General features: G+C 43.5%; 1 pseudogene; it reads right to left on the bottom strand.

Annotated features, from left to right (window-relative positions):
- Nucleotides 1-19,860: 19,860 nt before the first annotated feature.
- LOC147959704 (uncharacterized) lies at nt 19,861-21,678 on the bottom strand (annotated as a pseudogene).
- Nucleotides 21,679-22,218: the final 540 nt, after the last annotated feature.

The raw sequence follows: 22,218 nt of genomic DNA, 5'->3' as shown, positions 1-22,218 counted from the left end.
TCCGGTGTGCCCTGAGAACGAGATATGTGCAGCTCCTATCGGGATGTCGGCGCATCGGGTGGTCTTGCTGGACTTGTTTTACCATTGTCGAGGATGTCTTGTAACCGGGATGTCGAGTCTGATCAGATTGTCTTGGGAGAAGGAATATCCTTCATTGACCGTGAGGGCTTGTGATGGGCTAAGTTGGGACACCCCTGCAGGGTTTTGAACTTTCGAAAGCTGTGCCCGCGGTTATGGGTAGATGGGGATTTGTTAATGTCCGGTTGTAGAAAACCTGAAGTTTACCTTAATTAAAATGCATCAACCGCGTGTGTAACCGTGATGGTCTCTTTCCGGCGGAGTCCGGGAAGTGAACATGGTGTTGGAGTTATGCTTGACGTAGGTTGTTCTAGGATCACTTCTTGATCATAGTTTCTCGAACGTGTTTGCCTTCTCTTCTCACTCTCATTTGCGTATGTTTAGCCACCATATATGCTAGTTGCTTGCTGCAGCTCCACATCATACCTTTACCTTACCTATAAGCTTAAATGGCCTTGATCGCGAGGGTGTGAGATTGCTGAGTCCCCGTGACTCACAGATACTTCCAAAACCAGTTTGCAGGTGCCGATGTTACCGAGCAGGTGACGCAACCAAGCTCAAGGAGGAGCTCGATGAAGATCTTCCCCTTTATGTTATTTCATTCTAGTCGATCAGTAGTGGAGCCCAGTTGGGGTCGATTGGGGATCTGTGTAGAATTTGGGGTAGTCTTCTTTTATTTTGGTTCCGTAGTCGGACCTTGATTGTATCTGGTTGATGTAATGTTTTATTCATGTAATTGTGTGAAGTGGCGATTGTAAGCCAACTATGTATCTTTTCCCTTATTGTATTACATGGGTTGTTTGCGAAGATTACCTCACTTGCGACATTGCTTTCAATGCAGTTATGCCTCTAAGTCGTGCTTCGACACGTGGGAGATATAGCCGCATCGAGGGCATTACAAGTTGGTATCAGAGCCGTCCCCGACCTTAGGAGCCCCCTGCTTGATCGAATCGCTGGCATTATTGAGTCTAGAAATGTTTCGAGTCATTTAGGAATTATATATATCGGAGAGTTTAGGAATTCTTTTTACTCCTCAGTCCCTTCGTCGCTCTGGTGAGGCATCCTGACGTAGAGTTTTGACTCTTCTCTTCTCAAATTTCACTAATTTTTTTAGGATCATGTGGGTATCTTGGAATCGTTCCAATGGTTTTGTGACGAGAACATTGTTCTTGGTGCCTCCTGTCATTTAGGGGTTGTGACAGTGTCCCGGGGAGTTCAGCTCCGAGGTGTTGTCGTCACAATTTTATCGTTGCAGTTCTGGAATACCTGAGATTAGTTTTGCCGACATCGAAAATCTCTTTTATGCAGTTGTTGGTGAGATAGCCTCGACGCCACCCTGTACTGGGGCGGGAGTTCGGGAGTATTTCCCTAACTCGTATAACGGATGCTTTTCGAAGGTTGAGGTAGACGATTTCCGAAGGTTTCTTGGTTATGTGTTGAAGGATGGATACAGCTGGATGTAGGATTTGTTAGTTTGGGTGAGATATTATGCTTCCCCTGTATCCCCAACACCTGATTGCATAACCGGAAAATTTCGGGAGTTTATAAGTGGGATTTCAAGTAGCTCTTAAGATATCTTTCTGACAGATGTATGATATGAGATTGGGGTTCGACGTCTAGTGGTCCGCCTATCCACGGTTGGTTTTACAGTGGTCTCGTTGTGTCTTAAAGAGTCCTTGGCTATGCCGACTCGGGGACGCTTCGTATGTCATGTGCACTGCCTTGTACATGATGGTGCTGTACGATCGAGCCCGTGTAGGCCCCACCACGAAAACTTCGGACGAAATCTCTATCATATGTTTGTTCCGGCTTATTTTGCAAGCCAATCCTTTGTTTTGTTTTGAGTTGTGGTATTCGAGTTGCTTCAATGTCAAGTGTTGATTCCATACCTTCCCCAAATGGTATTCTCATACTCCGATGTGAATACAAATCCTTCATGATAATCGAGATTGTCATGTCAATCCTTTTCAACCGGCGTGTTTCTCTTCAAGTGGATCCGATCACTTCAACATTCGCAAGACCAATTATCAGTTCTTCTCAATGGTGTTTATTTCATACGTCTCCAAGTTGCCTTTATTTTTTCCGCCCACCCACCCTTTTTCTTCAAGGACTCAGATTTCTTGATCAAGTGTCCATCCTATTCATCTGAAGTCTCTTCTTTCTTTTCTTTCAATGTTCTTACCCGGTGTTTCTCATGAAGATTTTAACGGAGCTTCAAGTTCATCATTCTTCGTTCCTTTTTCTCCTCTGGTGGATTCAATTCAAGCTTTTGGTGCTTCTTTACCCTTTTCCTCATTTCTATGCCTTTTCCTGCCGGTGGACCTCTTAATCGTCCATTTCTCGCTATTCAATGATTCCGGAGTGCTAAAGATATCTTAGAAAGATCTTCTTGTCTTTCAAGATCAGTTCAACCTATTTCGAGGTTGTTATCTCATTCTAGCCATTTAAATCTTACCGGTGCATTCTCTCTTTTAAATCGTTATACGGTGTTTCTTTTGAGTGGGCCCTAACCCACAGGTCTTTTTCCAGGATCTTACATGACTCTTCTAATTCTACCGGAGCTATTCTAAAAATTTCTTTTCGAAGTTTGATGTAAGAATGATTTATCATCAGTCAAATGTCTTTCTCCAAAATCTTTCAAATTCATTTCATTGTTGATTCAACTTTTCTATTCTTCTTTATTCCGGAGTGTCTCAACAATTCACGGTGGTGTTTCTCATCGTCATTCTCAGATTTTGAAGACCGAAGAAGAGTTTTTCCTCCATATCTTATCCGTTCTCTCGAAGATTCGTCATTCTAGCTTGTTGCCTTCCTCTCATAACTGTTTTCGATTGTGAGAATTCTTTTCACCCATCCGGAGCAATTCAAGAGTCTTCTCAGTTTTATTATCCGGAGTCCATAAATTCAGGTTTATTCATTCCAGCTTTTAGCTCTCATACTCAAAATCTTACCGGTGCGTCATTCAACTACGCTCTCTAGTCAGCTCGTAATCTCTTCGTTCTCATGGATCTAAATTCTCTCAAACATCTTTGTTCATTTGCTAATTCTTACCGGTGATTCACCCCTTTACTTCGTTCATTTCCAATTCTTACGGTGGCTATTCAGGATTTTTCTTCCTTGCTATAACATCTAGTTATTCGTTCTCAATCCTAACGATGGTTTGTGCAAGAGTTCTCGTCATTCGTTATCGTATATATTCATTCGTTCTTCCCAATCCTACCGGTAACTTGTTGAAGACTTTCTCAAGTTATGCTATATCTATCTTAATCCTTTCTATGAGAATAAGTAGTGTGCCAAATCCATTGTTTATCACCAATTTAATTGATGAAGGATAAGCATAATGTAATTCTTATTCTTGTTTCATCCTAATGATTAATTCTTTATTCTGGAGGCCCTTCAAATTCTCAGTTTCATTTGTTTCATCTTCTCTTTTCCCGGAGTTCCAACCTCTTTCAATTATATTATCACGGAGATCTCTATCTAAATCATTGCAAGGCTTCAATCTTATTCTTTTCATCATTCAATTATTTCGGATCATTCTTTTATTACCAGAGTTCTTCATGAAGGTTCTACATGATGGATTCATCAAGGATTTAATTCCTTCTCGAAGTGTTCATCGACATTCTTTGCTAAGAAGCTCAAGTTTTCTTCATCTTGCTACCCGGAGTGCAATTCTTTCTTCCGCATCATTGGAGGTGGTATTATGTCATTCTTGATAATTTGAGTTCATGTTGCATGATTCACACGTTCTTAAGAATGAGGTATTTTAAATCCATGAATCTCTTCATTGGAATTATCTTGGGTTATATTTCACCTAAAACTTTCCCTAAGGATTGTTGCTAATTATGGTGCTTATAAATGATCCAATTTCTTCATTTATCCTCCCAGGGAAATAAGTTTCTCGTCTCCTTGTTGATATCAATCCAATCTATTATTTTTCGTCAGTGGCAGAATTTCACCTCATAATTTGAGATGTATTCCATAAGACCATATTAAGCTTATTCTTTTTCGTTGTTGGTGTTCCAACAACTCCGTTCGACCCTTCTCCTAAGGATGCCTTCTCAAACTCTTTTGTGACAGAAGTTGGCATTTTCTTCTCCATTCTTTTATTTCAATTATCTATATTCTATTCTTTCGTTCCGGAGGCCTTGTGATGTTGCTCTTTTCAATCATCATCTCGAATTGTGAAGATCATGTTCTTTTCGTGCTTATCCATTTAACTGGAGTGTGTGCCCGCTGCTCAAGTTCTTTCATTTTATCAAGTCTTGCATCCCTTCTCAACCAGAGTGTTGTTGGAATTTGTTCTTCCTTGTTCCTCTTTCTTAACGGAGTGCTCTCAACTTTGTTCTCCTCCATGGCTTTCTTTCTTTCATTTTGCTCAACCTTTTCAAGGTTCTTTAGTTTCACTCGTTTGTCAAAGAAGCAACTTAGTTTTACCTCTTCTCTTTCTCTTCCGTTTTTCCCTCCGGTGCCATTCTAGATCTCAGGACGAGATCCTCTCGTAGTGGTGGAGTGTTGTAACGCCCCGAGACCGATGTGCCAGGTGTCCTCCAGTTATTCATTGTTGTTGCCTTGTCATTGCTTGCGTGTCATGCATTGCATATCATTTCATCATGTGCATTTCATTTGCATACATGTCTGTCTCATGCATCCGAGCATTTTCCCCGTTGTCTGTTTTGACATCCGGCGCTTCTATGTCACCCGGTGCCCCTTTCTACCTCTTTTCATGTGCGGGTGTTAAACGTTTTCGGGTAGGACCGAGACTTGTCATGCGGCCTTGGTTTACTACCGGTAGACCGCCGGTCAAGTTTCGTGCCATTTGGACTTCGTTTGATACTCCAACGGTTAACCGAGGGACCGAAAAGGCCTCATGTGTGTTGCAGCCCAACACCCTTCCAAAGTGGCCCAAAACCCACCAAAACCCCCTCCATCATCTCGGTCGTTCAATCACGATCGCGTGGCCGGAAACCGCACCTCATTTGGACTCTCCTAGCTCCCTCTACCTATAAATATGTGGCCTCCCCCGAAAATTCCGCGGTACAAACCCTAGATCTCTCCTCTCCGTGCCGCCGGACAAATTTCTCCTCGCCGGACATGTCCGCCTCCATCTCCGCAGCCAACCACAACACGCCACATCGTCTCTCTGCACCTCCCACCGCGGCGGCCCGCCCGAGCCCGCGCGCGGCCCGCGCGAGCCCATCGGAGCCCGGCCGGTCTCCCCCGCGCTCGTGCCTCCATCGCCCGTGGCCTCCGCCTCCTCGCCGGAGTACCCGCCTGCGCCACCATCGCCTTGCGGCCCCCGCCGCATTTCTCCTCACCGCCGACGACCCGTGCCGCACTATTGGATCCCCCCAGGCTCGGATCTGATGCTAGGCGCCACATCGGACCCTGGCGCATTCGCCGGAGTTCTCTCCCGACCTTGCCGACGTGCTAGCTCGCCGGAGCGTCGTCTGTACCCCGTTCCGGCCGCCCACTGCCGGATCTGGCCGCCAACAACCCATTTCCGACCTCGCCATCCTCGCCAGGTCCCGCCGCCGACACCTCCCCTCGCCGGTTTTCCTCCTGACGTCGCCGTGACCGCCCTGCTCGTGCGAGTGCACGAGGAGGAGGACGACCTCCCTCTGCGTGGGCTTCGGCAACCACCCGGCCCAGCTCCGTCTCTCTCCGGACCAAGGCCACGCGGGTGAGAAGCCCTGCTACCCGCCGCCCTGAGCATTGTATTTCTAAAATGCGCTCATTTGTTTTTTCGAAACGCCAAGACCTTTTTCCATCTTATCACATGCCCATATTCATCGCATCATAAATCCCTCATCGTAGCTCCGATTTGCGTGCGTAGCATATCGAAATGTTTGTCTCGATGAGTACATCATTTCATCTCATTGCATCATTTTCATTTGAGCTCATCTTGATGCGTGAAATGCTATTGGAAGAGGGCTATGTGGTGAATTTGTCAGATCTGTTTTAGCAAATAGCTATTTGTCATTTTTGCCTTGTTTAATGTGTGCATGATATGCTCCTGAGCTCTACATGTGTTTTGTTATATGCCATGCCATCTTTACAGGGGTGTATGCCATGTATTTTTGTGACATTTGTGGTGACTAGCACAAGCATGCAAAGTAGCGTAATCGGTAATGCTGATTTTAGGGACTTAAAGTTTCACCAAGTCCTTGTTCTGTTTTTGTCGTTATGCCATATGTTCATGTTGTTTCCTAGTGATCCGTGCCTCTTTTGAGGATGATCAGTAATGATGTTTTGTTATCATTGTTGTTCTCTATCCATCCATGTCTTTGTTTGCATTTATGGAGCAACCTAGATTGAATCAATCGAGCTCTACTTTTGCTATAAAATGTTCCTGCCAGATTGTTAACTTGTTTAGCGATTTTGTCAAGGATGTTGCTATTGATCCGTGCATGCTATGTTGTAGTTATAGCCATTTATAGATTATATGCCATGTCTTCTTGATGGGTGTATGCTTAGTATTTCATGCCATGCTCTGTAGTGAGTGCATCGAGCTCGTAAACATGCCTACTCGTTAACTGATTTGCATGCTCCAGTTTTTCACTAAGTCTGAGATCTGTTTATGTTTTTGCTATGTTCACATGCTTGCAATTGTATTTTCTGATCCCTTTTGGCTCAAGGTCACTAAGTCACTTTTGTTAAGTGCTTTGAGTAGCTTCATGCCATGCCTTGCTTTGCCATGTTATGTTCCTGTGGCATGTAGTTTTCATGCTCTAAAGTGTGCTTCCTGATGATAAATTCCAGACTTGTGTTAATTTCACCAAGTCTGAAACCTGTTATCATTTGCACTTTTGCCATGCTTATTTGTACCTATTAATGAGTGAATTAGCTGTAGCTCAGTGTTCATCTTTTGTCAAGCATCTTGAGTGGATCCCTGCCATGTATCTTGTTGCCATGTTTGAGTGCTGTAGCATATTTATCTTGATGCATTTAGATGGCTACTTGCTGTTTATCGCAGACCGGTGCCATATTTGTTTTGCTTGCCATTTCCAAACCGTGCATCCGATTCCGGTGATCTTTATATCGATTTCAACCAAAATCACCTCACCTTTTCAGTGGCACTATTGGATTTCCAAGTTGAGGCCAGGTTCAATCATTCCTTTGCAAATCATGCATATGCATCACATACCGCATCCCGCATATCATACCATGTTCGTGTGTTGGTTGTTTACTATGTTGTGTGCTTCTTTCCGGTGTTGTTTCTTCGGGTTGGTTCAGGTAATGTCGCGTTTGTGAGGACCCATTTGACTATGTATGTTTGTCTTCTTCATGGACTCGTTCTTCTTTGCGGGATTTCAGGCAAGATGACCATACCCTCGAAATCACTTCTATCTTTGCTTGCTAGTTGCTCGCTCTTTTGCTATGCCTATGCTGCGATACCTACCACTTGCTTATCATGTCTCCCATATTGTTAAACCAAGCCTCTAATCCACCTTGTCCTAGCAAACCGTTGTTTGGCTATGTTACCGTTTTGCTCAGCCCCACTTATAGCGTTGTTAGTTGCAGGTGAAGATTGGAGCTTGTTCCATGTTGGAACATGGATATTTTGTTGGGATATCACAATATCTCTTATTTAATTAATGCATCTATATACTTGGTAAAGGGTGGTAGGCTCGGCCTTATGCCTGGTGTTTTGTTCCACTCTTGCCGCCCTAGTTTCCGTCATATCGGTGTTATGTTCCCGGATTTTGCGTCCCTTACGCGGTTGGGTTATAATGGCAACCCCTTGACAGTTCGCTTTGAATAAAACTCCTCCAGCAAGGCCCAACCTTGGTTTTACCATTCGCCACCTAGCCTTTTTCCCTTGGGATTCGTGCATCCCGAGGGTCATCTTTATTTTTAAACCCCCGGGCCAGTGCTTGTCTAAGTGTTGGTCCAACCAAGAGCACCGTGCGGGGCTGTCTCTTGGCAACTTGGGTTACATTGGCTCCCGTACGCTTTATCCGGTGTGCCCTGAGAACGAGATATGTGCAGATCCTATCGGGATGTCGGTGCATCGGGTGGTCTTGCTGGACTTGTTTTACCATTGTCGAGGATGTCTTGTAACCGTGATGCCGAGTCTGATCGGATTGTCTTGGGAGAAGGAATATCCTTCGTTGACCGTGAGAGCTTGTGATGGGCTAAGTTGGGACACCCTGCAGGGTTTTGAACTTTCGAAAGTCGTGCTCGTGGTTATGGGCAGATGGGAATTTGTTAATATCCAGTTGTAGAAAACCTGAATTTTACCTTAATTAAAATGCATCAACCGCGTGTGTAACCGTGATGGTCTCTTTCTGGCGGAGTCCGGGAAGTGAACACAGTGTTGGAGTTATGCTTGACGTAGGTTGTTTTAGGATCACTTCTTGATCATAGTTTCTCAAACATGCTTTGCCTTCTCGTCTCGCTCTCATTTGCGTATGTTTAGCCACCATATATGCTAGTCGCTTGCTGCAGCTCCACATCATACCTTTACCTTACCTATAAGCTTAAATAGTCTTGATCATGAGGGTGTGAGACTGCTGAGTCCCCGTGACTCACAGATACTTCCAAAACAAGTTTGCAGGTGCCGATGTTACCGATCAGGTGACGCAACCAAGCTCAAGGAGGAGCTCGATGAAGATCTTCCCCTTTGTGTTGTTTCGTTCTAGTCGATCAGTAGTGGAGCCCAGTTGGGGTCGATCGGGGATCTGTGTAGAATTTGGGGTAGTCTTCTTTTATTTTGGTTCCGTAGTCGGACCTTGATTGTATCTGGTTGATGTAATGTTTTATTCATGTAATTGTGTGAAGTGGCGATTGTAAGCCAACTATGTATCTTTTCCCTTATTGTATTACATGGGTTGTTTGCGAAGATTACCTCACTTGCGACATTGCTTTCAATGCGGTTATGCCTCTAAGTCGTGCTTCGACACGTGGGAGATATAGCCACATCGAGGGCGTTACAATCACTAAGGAGAGATGTCACCTCGTTCTCAAGAGCTCTAGCTCGTGCTCCTGTCATAGGTCCTCTTGGCACTTGGTGAGACAATGATAGGTCCATGGGGATGACCATAGGATGCTCCGCATCATCTCCCCTCCCTTTGGAAAGATCCGACCTCGGATTGAAATCCTCATCACCATGGTAGGGAGAGAGATCTTTGACGTTGAAGATGTCGCTCACGGAGTACTTGTTACATGGGATGTCGATCTTGTAGGCGTTGTCATTGTAGCGTTCAAGTGCCTTGAAGGGTCCATCGGCTCGTGGTAGAAGTTTGGACTTGTGTTCGTTGGGGAAGCGGTCCTTGCGAAGGTGTAGCCACACAAGATCTCCAATGTTGAATACCATGGGTTGCTTGTTGATGTTGAGCTTGGTCGCGAGCCATTGTACTTGGCGCTCGATGGTATGCCTTGTATCTTAATGCATCTTCTTGAGGTAGTTCACTCGAGCACTCGCGTCCATGTTGATGCGCTCTTGTAGTGGTAGATGAAGAATGTCTAATGGGGACAAAGGGTTGAAACCAAAGATGACCTTGAAGGGGGACTTGCCGGTAGTCGAGTGTCTTCACGGTTGTAGGTGTACTCGGTGATGGGTAGGCACTCCTCCCACTCCGTGATGTTCTTCTTGATCAACATGCCTAGTAAAGTGGAGAGTGTCTAGTTCGTGACCTCTGTTTGGCCGTCGGTTTGAGGATGGTATGCCGAATAGAACAAGAGCTTGATTCTAAGCGTGGCGCATAAGGCCTTCCAAAAGTAACTCAAGAACTTGACGTCATGGTCTGAGACAATTTTCTTGAATACTCCATGGAGATGCCAATTTCCCTATAAAAGAGATTTGTAACATGTGAAGCATCGTCTATCTTGTTGCATGGAATGAAGTGAGCCATCTTAGAGAATCGGTCCACAACAACAAACACGGAATCTTTGCCATTCCTAGTTCGAGGCAAACCAAGCACAAAATCCATGCTAATATCTTCCCATGGGTGGTACGGAACAGGAAGTGGCACATATTGACCATGGGATTGAGCTTTTGACGTCGCTTTGCGGCATGTATTGCACCGGTTGGTGAAGCGTGAGACGTCACGGAACATCTTGGGCTGAAAATAGTTCTTGGAGAGCGTAGCGAATGTCTTGTCGCGTCCAAAGTGTCCCATTAGTCCTCCGCCATGAGATTCTTGCAAAAGTAACAAATGAAGAGAAGACTCGGGCATGCATAGTTTGTTAGCTCTCATAATATAATCATCTTTGATGTAATAGCGTTCCCAAGATGTATGCATTAAACATTTGGCATAAGGAATAGAAAAAGTAGGATCATGCACATACAAGTCTTTAATGTGCAAAAACCAATGACATTCAATTCAAGTTTGGTGACAACCATGCATATGCGGGAAAGAGCATCCGCCACAACATTTTCCTTACCTTTGATGTATTTGATGACATAAGGAAATGACTTAATGAACTCACTCCACTTAGCATGACGCTTTTTCAACTTAGTTTGACCCTTGAGGTATTTAAGCGTTTCATGGTCGGTGTGAATGAAAAATTCATTAGGGCGAAAATAATGTTCCCATTCATCCAAAACTCGCACTAAAGCATATAGATCTTTGTCATAGATGGGATAATTGAGTTGCGCTCCGGAAAGTTTTTCAGTAAAGTAAGCTATGGGGCACTTCTCTTGCGTTAACACACCTCCTATGCCATTACCACTAGAATTGCAATGAATTTCAAAAGGTTTATCAAAGTTGGGTAATGTAAGCATGGGAGCATGAGTAAGCAAATTTTTAAGTTTGTTAAATGCGTTATATTGGGATGGTCCCCAAAGAAAGGGTACATTTTTCTTAGTCAAAGCATGTAAAGGAGATGCAATGGTGCTAAAATACTTAACAAATCTATGGTAGAAATCGGCTAAACCAAGGAAGCTATGCACTTTTTGCAAGTTGGTTGGTTGGTGCCAAGTTTTAATAGCATTGATCTTAGATTCATCAACATGAACACCCTTAGAAGACACAACAAAACCCAGGAAAACAAGCTTATCAACACCGAAAAGGTATTTATCCATATTAGCATAAAGGTGCTCTTTCCTAAGGGTTTGCAACACAGTTCTAAGATGGGTGACATGATATTTGAGAGATTTCATAAAGACAAGAATGTCGTCGAAATAGACCATAACAAATACACCAATATTCGGCCTAAGAACAAAATGCATGACTCGCATGAAAGTATCGGGTGCTTCGAATAAACCCATTGGAATATCAAGCCATTCATATAAGCCACATTTGGTCTTAAATGCGGTTTTCTATTCATCACCTTCTTGGATGCGTATTTGGTAGTAGCCACTATTAAGCTCAATTTTAGAGAAAATTGTGGCTCCGCTAAGCTCATCTAGCATATCATCTAGGCATGGAATGGGGTAACGATAACACATAGTTATAGCATTGATAGGATGACAATCAGAACACATGCGATATGTACCATCTTTCTTGGGAACAAGAATTACCGGTACGGCACAAGGGCTCAAACTTTCTCGTACATGGCCGTTGTCGATGAGTTGCTGTACTTGCTGTTGGAACTCCTTTGTTTCCTCGGGGTTGACGCGGTAGGGAGCCTTGTTAGGAAGGGGTGCTCCGGGATGAGGTCGATGCGGTGTTCGATGCCTCGTAGTGGAGGTAGACCCAGAGGTAGCTCATCGGGGAAAACGTCTTGGAATTCCTGCGAAACAGAAGATAACACTAAAGGTAAAATGTGAGAGGTGTTAGTTTTTGGTGCCTTGTCCTTGAACAATAGGACATAGTGGATAACACATGATGGGTTCTCACACACTTCTCTCATCTCACTTTTGGTGGAAAATAGCACTAAGTTCTTCTTATCGCTCATCATGGAGGCACTCAATTTGGGCTTGTGGCGCTCACTCTCTTTTAGGTGGTTCGCTCTCTCACTGATCTCTCCATGATGGGTGGCTTGCTTGTCGTTGATCACTTTGGCTAGGTGGCTGATTGAGGCGAAGGTGTCCCGATGTTTCGATGAGATAGATATCGTTTTCTGTGGGAGCCGACTTTGACGATCCGACTAGGAACGTGCGAAGACGCCGCACCTTAGCAATCGCTAAACCAACTTCCGAGGGTTATTGACCACGCCGGAGCACGATCAACCTGACCATGAGGGTCTATTTCCTGCAAGCAAACGAAGAACAAGCAAGAAACTAATATAGCAATCTAGATATTGCGAATAAAATAGGAAATCTTTATTAATGAAGGTGGGGTTCTATGACGTCTTGGTCTAGTCGTTGGACACAAACGAAGTACGCGAAGTTGCAGCTATGGCGAACTTTTAGTCTAAACAAAACCCAAAGTCTAAACCATTCCCTAAGGGTTGTATATATGGAGGAATAGGGGGAAATTTCGTGGCCCTTGGAGGAGGGGTCCGAAAACAACCCTAACTCTTGTTTCCCCACACATACGGACTCTAAAAACAGCCCATACTTAAGTATTTCGGAAATACATGGGCCTGGCCCAATAATAAGGTGACATAGAACCTAGAATAGCCTCTGGACGAAATTTATGAAGTGGCATCTTGTATATTTTGTCCAAGCCTTAATGCACTCCTTATGGTGGCTCCAAAGTCGTGAAGTCATCACTTGTAACTCCGTTCTTGATCCCCTTGCGCATGCCATCATCTCCATGCTTGGTCTTGCTCCAGTGTTCATCCCTCTTATCCATGCCAAGCCCTTCATTTGTAAGCAAAACAAATGTATCCAATTTAGGCAGCATCATAATCATTACCAAGAAACGAAAGTACCTGATAATTTGATTGGCGTGCGCGAGATCTAGTAATTGGTCCAGTATGTATAGCAGCAGGGGTTGTGGGTGTAACAATGGTATTGATGTCCTAATCATCCTCCCCTTCTTGAAATGAAGTCGTCCTCGACAGAAGCTCATCTTCCTCACCCAAATAAGGCTTCAAATCTGCAATGTTAAAAGTGGGACTAACCCCAAAATCTGCAGGCAGCTCAAGTTTATATGCATTATCATTTATTTTCTCTAACACCTTAAAAGGACCATCAGCACGTGGCATTAGCTTTGATTTGCGCAAATTAGGAAATCTATCTTTACGCAAATGTAACCAAACAAGATCTCCAGGTGCAAACACAACATGTTTTCTACCCTTATCTCCAGCAAGTTTATATTTGGCATTCATATGCTCAATGTTTTCCTTAGTTAACTAATGCATTTTTAAAATCAATTCAACACGTTCTTTAGCATCAAAATTAACCTTCTCCGAAGATGGAAGATGCAACAAATCAATAGGTGCACGAGGTATGAAACCATACATAATTTCAAAAGGGCACATTTTAGTAGTAGAATGCAATGAACGATTATAAGCAAATTTAATATGAGGCAAGCATTCTTCCCACATTTTCTTATTATTCTTCAAAACAGCCCTAAGCATAGTAGACAATGTTCTATTGACTACTTCAGTTTGTCCATCAGTTTGGGGGTGACAAGTAGTACTAAAAAGCAATTTAATCCCCAATTTAGCCCATAAACATCTCCAAAAGTGGCTAAGAAATTTAGTATCATGATCTGAAACAATAGTATTTGGCACACCATGCAAGCGAATAATTTCATGAAAGAACTAATCAGCAACATTAACAGCATCATCGCTTTTATGACATGGTATAAAGTGTGCCATTTTCGAGAACCTACCCACGACAAAAAATATGCCTTTGTTCGAGGTAAACCTAAAACAAAGTCCATAGATATATCCTCCCAAGGAACACTAGGTACAGGCAAAGGCATATATAAACCATGAGGATTGATTCATGACTTAGCTTTTTGACATGTAGGGCAGCGAGCGACAAAACGCTCAACATCCCGTCTCATCTTTGGCCAAAAGAAATGTGTAGCGAGTACGTCCTCCATCTTCTTCACGCCAAAATGTCCCATTAATCCTCCTCCATGTGCCTCCTGCAACAACAAAAGACGAACAAAGCTAGCTGGAATGCATAGCTTGTTAGCACGGAACACAAATCCATCATTAATGACAAACTTGTTCCACGGTCTTCCTTCTTTACAATTCTGCATTACATCTTTAAAATCAGCATCATGCACATATTGATCTTAGATGGTCTCCAAACCAAATATTTTGAAGTCAAGTTGTGAAAGCATAGTATAGCGACGAGATAATGCATCAGCAATAACATTTTCTTTACCCTTCTTGTGTTTAATGACATAAGGGAAAGTCTCAATGAATTCAACCCATTTAGCATGTCTACGATTCAGTTTAGCTTGACTTTTAATATGTTTCAACGATTCATGATCAGAATGTAAAACAAATTCTTTTGGCCATAAATAATGTTGCCATGTTTCTAAAGTCCGAACAAGAGCATATAATTCTTTATCACAAGTAGTATAATTCAGACTAGGCCCACTCAATTTTTCAGAAAAGTATGCAATAGGTTTGCCATCTTGTAATAACACACCTCCTAATCCAATTCCACTAGCATCACATTCAAGCTCAAAAGTCTTATTAAAAGAAGGAAGTTGGAGTCAAGGAGCATGTGTAAACTTATCTTTCAATACCGTGAAGGCTTCTTCCTGTGCGGTACCCCAAACAAAAGGTACATCCTTCCTTGTAAGCTCATTGAGAGGTGCAGCAATGGTGCTGAAATCTCTCACAAAACACCTATAGAATCCAGCGAGGCCAAGAAAACTCCTCACTTGTGTGCCGTTTTGGGCTGCGGCCAACTCTCAATAGCTTCAATCTTTGCTTTATCAACTTCAATTCCCCATGGAGTAACAACATAGCCAAGAAAAGATACTCGGTCGGTGCAGAAGGTGCACTTCGCAAGGTTACCAAACAAACGTGCATCACGTAGAGCAATAAAAACATCACGTAAATGTTCCAAATGTTCCTCCAAAGATCTACTATAAATCAGTATATCATCAAAATATACTACCACAAATCGTCCAATTAAAGCATGTAAAACTTCGTTCATTAGTCTCATGAAAGTACTAGGTGCATTAGTTAACCCAAAAGGCATGACTAACCACTCATATAAACCAAACTTAGTTTTAAATGTTGTTTTCCATTCATCTCCCAATTTCATATGAATTTGATGGTATCAACTACGCAAATCAACTCTGGAGAAAATTGTAGAGCCACTCAATTCATCAAGCATATCATCTAGCCTAGGAATAGGATGACAATAACGAATAGTAATATTATTAATGCCTCTACAATCAACACACATACGCGACGTACCATCCTTTTTAGGCACTAGTATAATAGGAACAACACAAAGACTAAGATATCCGCGTATGTAACCTTTGTCGAGCAGCTCCTGTACTTGATGCATAATCTCCTTCGTCTCCTCTGGATTGGTACGATATGGTGCATGGTTGGGTAGTGATGCACCGGGAATTAAGTCAATTTGATGCTCAATCACTCGAATAGGTGGTAATCCCGGTGGTACGTCTTGTGGGAAGAAGTCAGCGAAGTCCTGCAAAATGTTAGTGACAGGAGGGGGCAAAGAGGAAGGCACGTCCTCGAATGAAAATAATGCCTCTTTGCACACAAAAGCATAGCAAACAGATTTGTTGAAATCTAGCTCATCAATATCAGATTTTGTGGGAAGTAAACATGCACTTTTCAATTTAATTTCAGAAGCAACACTAGATGGTTTATTATTAGGTTTCATTTGTTGCTCAAATTCTTTTGCCACAATCTGATTTTCACTCTTATTTTTCTCCTGTTTTTCTTTATTAGCTCTATTAATATCATCTTTCAAAATGGATTCAGGAGTCATAGGAAGCAATGTAATATGGCTATCCTTATGAACAAGAGTATACTGATTATTTCTACCATTGTGTACAATTTTTTTATCAAATTGCCATGGTCTAACAAGTAATAAGGAAATGCTTGCATGGGTACCACATCACAATCAATATAATCAGCATATGTAGAGATACTAAAATGCACACGAACAGTACGTGTTACCTTAACCTTGCCGCTGTTGTTGAACCATTGGATGTAGTAAGGATGTGGATGCAGTCTTGTGGTGAGAGATAGCTTCTCCACCATCTCCATGCTAGCCAAGCTGTTGCAACTCCCTCCATCTATGATGACGCGAATAGAACGTTCCTTCAAAACTCCCTTTGTATGGAACAAATTATGCCTCTGATTTTTCTCAGCTTGTGTAACCTACACACTCAAAACACGTTGAGCATCTAAACATTCATACCTGTTAGCATCTTCAGCAGCCATGTATTGCGTCTCATGATCAGAATCCTCTCCACCGTTTTCTTCATGTGTAATAAGAGACAAAGTCTCCTCATCATAGTCACTAGTGGACTCATACCCACCATCCTCAGTAGCAATCATCACAGGTTGATATTTGCATTGTCTCGCAAAATGTCCTCTTCCCTTACAACAATGACAAATAATATCACTTGTGTGCCCTGTTGATGCCATGGAAGAAGAAGAGCTCTGCGCAGGCCCGACAGGTGTGCTGTTGGCAGATAGTGGTGGTTGTGCTTGCTTTCTTGTATCACGGCTGGAGGTGGCACCTAATGGAGATGCTAGTGCAGTGGAAGTAGAGGATGCACGTGGTGTCCATGATGAAGATCGACCTGCAGAAAAGTTAGTTCATGCCAATACCTGTCGATCCTGCACTTCACGTTCAGCTTTACAAGCAAGATGATATTAGTATACTCATTATACTCTAGAATGGTCTGAATCTCTCTATTTAATCCACCCATAAAACGTGCAAGCATAGCTTCGTTCTCCTCAACAATACCACATCTAATCATGCCAGTTTGTAATTCCTGATAATATTCTTCTATAGAATTTTTTCCTTGTCTTAAACACTGCAATTTTTGAAGTAATTCATGTTGATAATATGGTGGAACCCAACGAGTATGCATAGCTGTTTTCAAAGCAGCCCAAGTAGCTGGAATAGGATATAATCTACAATGCTCAGACCACCAAACACATGCAAAACTAGTGAAAGCACAAACAGCAGCAGGAACACATCTCTCCTCGGCATATTATAAACATGTAAATCGTTGTTTAGTTTCTAACTCCCAAGTAAGATATATATCAGGAACATATCTACCCTCAAATGGTGGAATATTCAATTTCAGTTTAGGGAGATGGTCATGATCTCGTACCTGACGGGGAGCCCTACCATTGCCATTATTTGCATGTGGACGACCTGGTGGTTGTGGTGCTGGTGGTTGCACGTAGTTCTAATTTTGATCAACCTCATCCTCGTAACCTCCCGCAAAATCATCCTCCTCCGCATCAGCAGTAGGAGCCACAGAAGTATCAACAGCAGCACCAACAGTTTGGCCAGGCGCAAGAGTGAGACAGCTCGCTCGGCGGAGGGCTGTTTCACGACGTGGAGGTAGTCGTCATTGTTGTTGTAGATGTGCGTTAGGTGCAGCCGGTGGTGGTGGTGGAAGACGTGTGAGCAATTCATTAAACTTGTTATTGAGCTTTGTTTCGAACGTCTTCTCCATGGCCACTTCAAATCTATTTAGCACATCTTGCACCTGTCCACTCATCATTTGCTGAAATTTATCATGCAACTCCTTATTGGTCATTTTCTCCCAGTCAGCCTCGTCGGCTTGTGATCCTGCCATGGTTAGCAGCAATAGAAATACATGAGAATATGATCCTACAGAGTACTAACAAGAGGTGGTGGTGGGTGTCACAAATCCGTCAAGCAAATCTCAAATTCTTACCAGTTCTTACCCAACAGCAGGCGGTGATCAGCAACCGTCGTAGTCAAAACTCTCAAAGCTTGGATAGAGCGATTACCAGGGAGAGTCAAACGCATGACGTAGATGTATGTGGATCTAGGAAGGCTTATAATATGGTAGCAAAAAGGGTCAGGAATAATCAATTCAGAGATGCAAAATTGTATAAACGCTCAACAAAGGTACTGTACTGGTCCTAGGCTAGACCATGCTAGAGACGCGAGCCTAGAACACTAACAAAATCACGGCGCTGCACGTAAACAAGGGAAAAGCACACTCTGGAACTTTTTTTGCGCTCTTCTTTTTTTGCGAAAAATCACTATAATGGCGAGTGTCTCAAAACTCTTCCCTCGTCAAACTGACAGGATGGGCACGGATTTTTTTGACTTTTTTCCGGAAATCAGGGCAGCGACGACGAACAAGTGCTCAAAAAATCACTATGATGGCATGTGGCTCAAAAGACTCAGAAAAGCCTAAAAATAGGATAGGGAAAAAATATTTTTGGTCGCCGAAATTTTGGCCTAAAAACTGCTCGGGGGTCTCCAGACTCTTTTTTTTTAGACCTACTCAGGCAAGGAAACACAAAATGAAAACTAGATGGACCTCAAAAACAAACCTAATATGAAAGAACTTGGATTGGTGGTGGACAGCCAGATGTATATGTGGACTCAGATTGGTGGTAGACAGGCAGATGTATATGTGGACTTGGATTGGTGGTGGACAGGCGGATGTATATGTGGACTCAGATTGGTGGTGGACAGGTAGATGTATATGGCAGCGGTAAGGAATATGTTGGTGGTGGTGGTATGTGGTAGGAACGATGATGATGGTGCGGCGGCGGCATGACAACTTGTGAACAGAACTCAAAACTCTAAAGGAAACTAGATGCTAAGACCAGCAACTAGACACGACGATGCAACCACAAATTCAACAATGCAAAACCCTAAAAAGATTATGCAAAGGCTCAGATTGGTTCGGATATGATGACCTAACCCTAATTTTTTTGGCTTTTTCGTGGACTGTAGGTATGAAGAACAGACTCGATCTAAACTATGAAAAACTGTAACATCTCACCGAGCAACCTGGAAATCAGATACCACTTGATAGAGGCGAAGGTGTCCCGATGTTTCGATGAGATAGATATCGTTTTCTGTGGGAGTCGACTTTGACGATCCGACTATGAACGTGTGAAGACGTCGCGCCTTAGCAATCGCTAAACCAACTTCCGAGGGTTATTGACCACGCCGGAGCACGATCAACCTGACCACGAGGGTCTATTTCCTGCGAGCAAACGAAGAGCAAGCAAGAAACTGAGATTGCAATCTGGATATTGCGAATAAAAGACGAAAGCTTTATTAATGAAGGTGGGGTCTGTGACGTCTTGGTCTGGTCGTTGGACACAAACAAAGTACGCGAAGTTGCAGCTATGGCGAACTTTTAGTCTAAACAAAACCCAAAGTATAAATGACTCCCTAAGGGCTGTATATATGGAGGAAGATGGTGGAATTTCGTGGTCCTTGGAGGAGGGTTCCGAAACCAACCCTAACTCTTGTTTCCCCACACATATGGACTCTAAAAACAGCCTATACTTAAGTATTTCGAAAATACATGGGCATGGCCCAATAATAAGGTGACACAGCACCTAGAATAGCCTCTGGACGAAATTTATGAAGTGGCATCTTGTATATTTCGTCCAAGGCTTCATGCACTCCTTATGGTGGCTCCAAAATCGTGAAGTCATCAATTGTAACTCCGTTCTTGATCCCCTTGCGCATGCCATCATCTCCATGCTTGGTCTTGCTCCAGTGTTCATCCCTCTTATCCATGCCAAGACCTTCATTTGTAAGCAAAACAAATGTATCCAATTTAGGCATCATCATATTCTCATGAACATTATAATCATTACCAAGAAACGAAAGTACCTGATAATTTAATTGGCATGCGCGAGCTCTAGTAATTGGTCCAGTATGTATAGCAGCAGGGGTTGTGGGTGTAACAATGGTATTGATGTCCTCATCAGTGACATAGATCATAGAACGTACTCCTTTTCCTTTCATCTTGAATCTATAGTGATTTGTATGCCCGTTGTGTATGACGCCTCGGTCAAATTGCCATGGCTATCCAAGAAGGAGGAGGCAAACGGACATCAGAACGACATCAGACTCCCAAGTGTCTTCGTGAGCTCCGATCTTGAAGGAAACTTGCACCATATGCTCGAGTTGGATAGTGCCAGAGTCGCTTAGCCATTGAACCTTGTAGGGATGCGGGTGCTTCATCTTGACCAATTGGAGCTTGGAGCATAGTTCTTCACTTGCCAAGTTATGACAACTACCTCCATCAATGATGACCTTCACGGACCTTCCATTAATGTCGGCCTTGGTGTGGAAGATGTGGCATCTTTGGTCTTCATCTTGTTGATGTTGAAGTGTCAAGACCTTGGAGACAACAAGAGCGGGGCTCAAATCTTCGTCACAAAAGACTTGATCATCTTCATCTTCGTTCACGCGCCGGTGCATGGCCACTTCCTCAAGGGCTTCCATCTCCTCTTCACTCATGGAGTCATATGTTCTGTCGTCATTAAGGACCATGGTGCGCTTGTTGGTACACTCAAAGGACTTATGGCCTCGGCCGCCGCGTGTGAAGCACTTGATAGAACTTGTCTTGATGGTCTCATCGGTTAGAGTAGGTGATGATGAAGCTCTCGACTTGAAGTTTCTTGTAGTAGGAGGACGACTTGAGGTAGTTGAAGTTTTCTTGTAACTCGACTTGTCGACATTGCTTGTAGAAGGCTTGGTTGAAGTAGATGGTGTTGGAGCCTTTGAAGCTTGGGTGTTGGAGAGACCATAGGACTTGGATGAGAACTTGGCATACTTGAAGTCATCTTGCACTTGACGTTCCACTTTATAGCTTGGTGCACTAGCTCGATGAGGTTCGAGTATGGTTGGAAGTCGGCGATCTTATTGATAGGATGATTGAGTCCATTCAAGAAACGTGCCATTGTTTTCTCATCATCTTTCGTGACATTAGCTCGTATCATGGCAATCTCCATTTCCTTGTAGTACTCTTCAATGCTCTTTGTTCCTTGCTTGAGTAGTTGGAGTTTGTTGAATAGGTCGCGATTGTAGTAGGTTGGCACAAAGTGTGCTCTCATGACATCCTTCATTTGCGCCCATGTTGTGATGGGTGGTTCACCTCTTGCCTCTCGGCGCTCAATGACTTGTTCCCACCAAATGAGGACGTAATCTTGGAACTCAAGGGATGCCATAGGGATCTTCTTCTCTCCCTCATAGTTGTGCAAGCGGAAGATTTTTTCAACCTTCAATGCCCATGAAAGGTACTCTTCAGGATCGTTGCTTTCGGAAAAGTTGGGCATGGTGAACTTGATTTTGTCATAGCGTTGCTCTTCATTGTGTTGTGATCGAGGGTGATGACGTCCTTGATGAGGAGGATTGTTTCCCTCAACTTGCTCTTGTTGCGGGGGATTTCCATTGTCTTCCTGCTCTTTGGTGAACTTGAGGTTCTTGTCAAGCTTGTGGAGGAGCTTGAGGAACTTGACGATGCACTCGGGATTGATAAATCCTCTCTTGAACTTCATCGCGAAGTGCTTCTTCTTGTCTGCGCATATGGCGGTTGCGTGTGGCAACGGCGCGACTTGTGTTGTGGAGTGCATGTTGCGCCTCAAGTGCTTGAGTTTCTCGCTGGTGTTGTTCTTGATGTTGTGCCTCAGCATCTTGTTCGTCTTGGTGTAGATGCGCTCGCTCTTCCTCTTGTTGGCATAGACGTTGCCGTTCTTGTGCTTGCGCAAGGGTAGCTTGATTTTGGCGATGCCGATGTGCTTGCTCGTCAAGTTGCTCTTGTGTAGGATTGCCATGTAGAGGATTGCGGTTTGCTTGATGGTCTTGGGGCGCGGCTTGATGAAGAGTGTTTGACGTCATTGTACTTGAGTTGTCGGACGAGTGTCGACTTGAGTGGCCCCGTCTTGAGTATGACGAAGTGGTAGAAGAGCGGTTGACCAACAAGGCACAAATCTCATCCATTCTTGCGTCATTCTCTTATTTGTGTTCGTCGACCTTGTTGTCAAAGTAGTCTCTTGTGCGTTGCTCGGAGAGACGCAAGTCGGTGGCGAGGTTGTTGATGCGGTCACTCAATGCTTGTTGTTCTTGATGCAAAGCTCTTTACGCACCAGAAGTAGTTCTTGGTGACGCAGTTGTTCGGGTCGTCGTCTTGTTCGATGAAGAGTGGGTTGGTAGGAGAACTTGGCCTATCCATCATTCCAAGCAAATATGTGAGTGGGAGAAGGAGAAGAACTTATACCCAATGTACCTTGACCGATGTTGAGGATGGATCAATGATCGCTCAAATGTGTAACAAGGAAATAGCACAATTGGTACCAATTCTTGTCAGTTCTCAC

The sequence above is a fragment of the Triticum urartu genome, chromosome 7A (assembly GCF_056163025.1).
Source record: "Triticum urartu cultivar PI428250 chromosome 7A, HENAU_Tu73, whole genome shotgun sequence".
Lineage (NCBI taxonomy): Eukaryota > Viridiplantae > Streptophyta > Magnoliopsida > Poales > Poaceae > Triticum > Triticum urartu.
The sequence above is the reverse complement of the archived record's forward strand: the minus strand, read 5'-3'. Positions and strand labels throughout refer to the sequence as shown.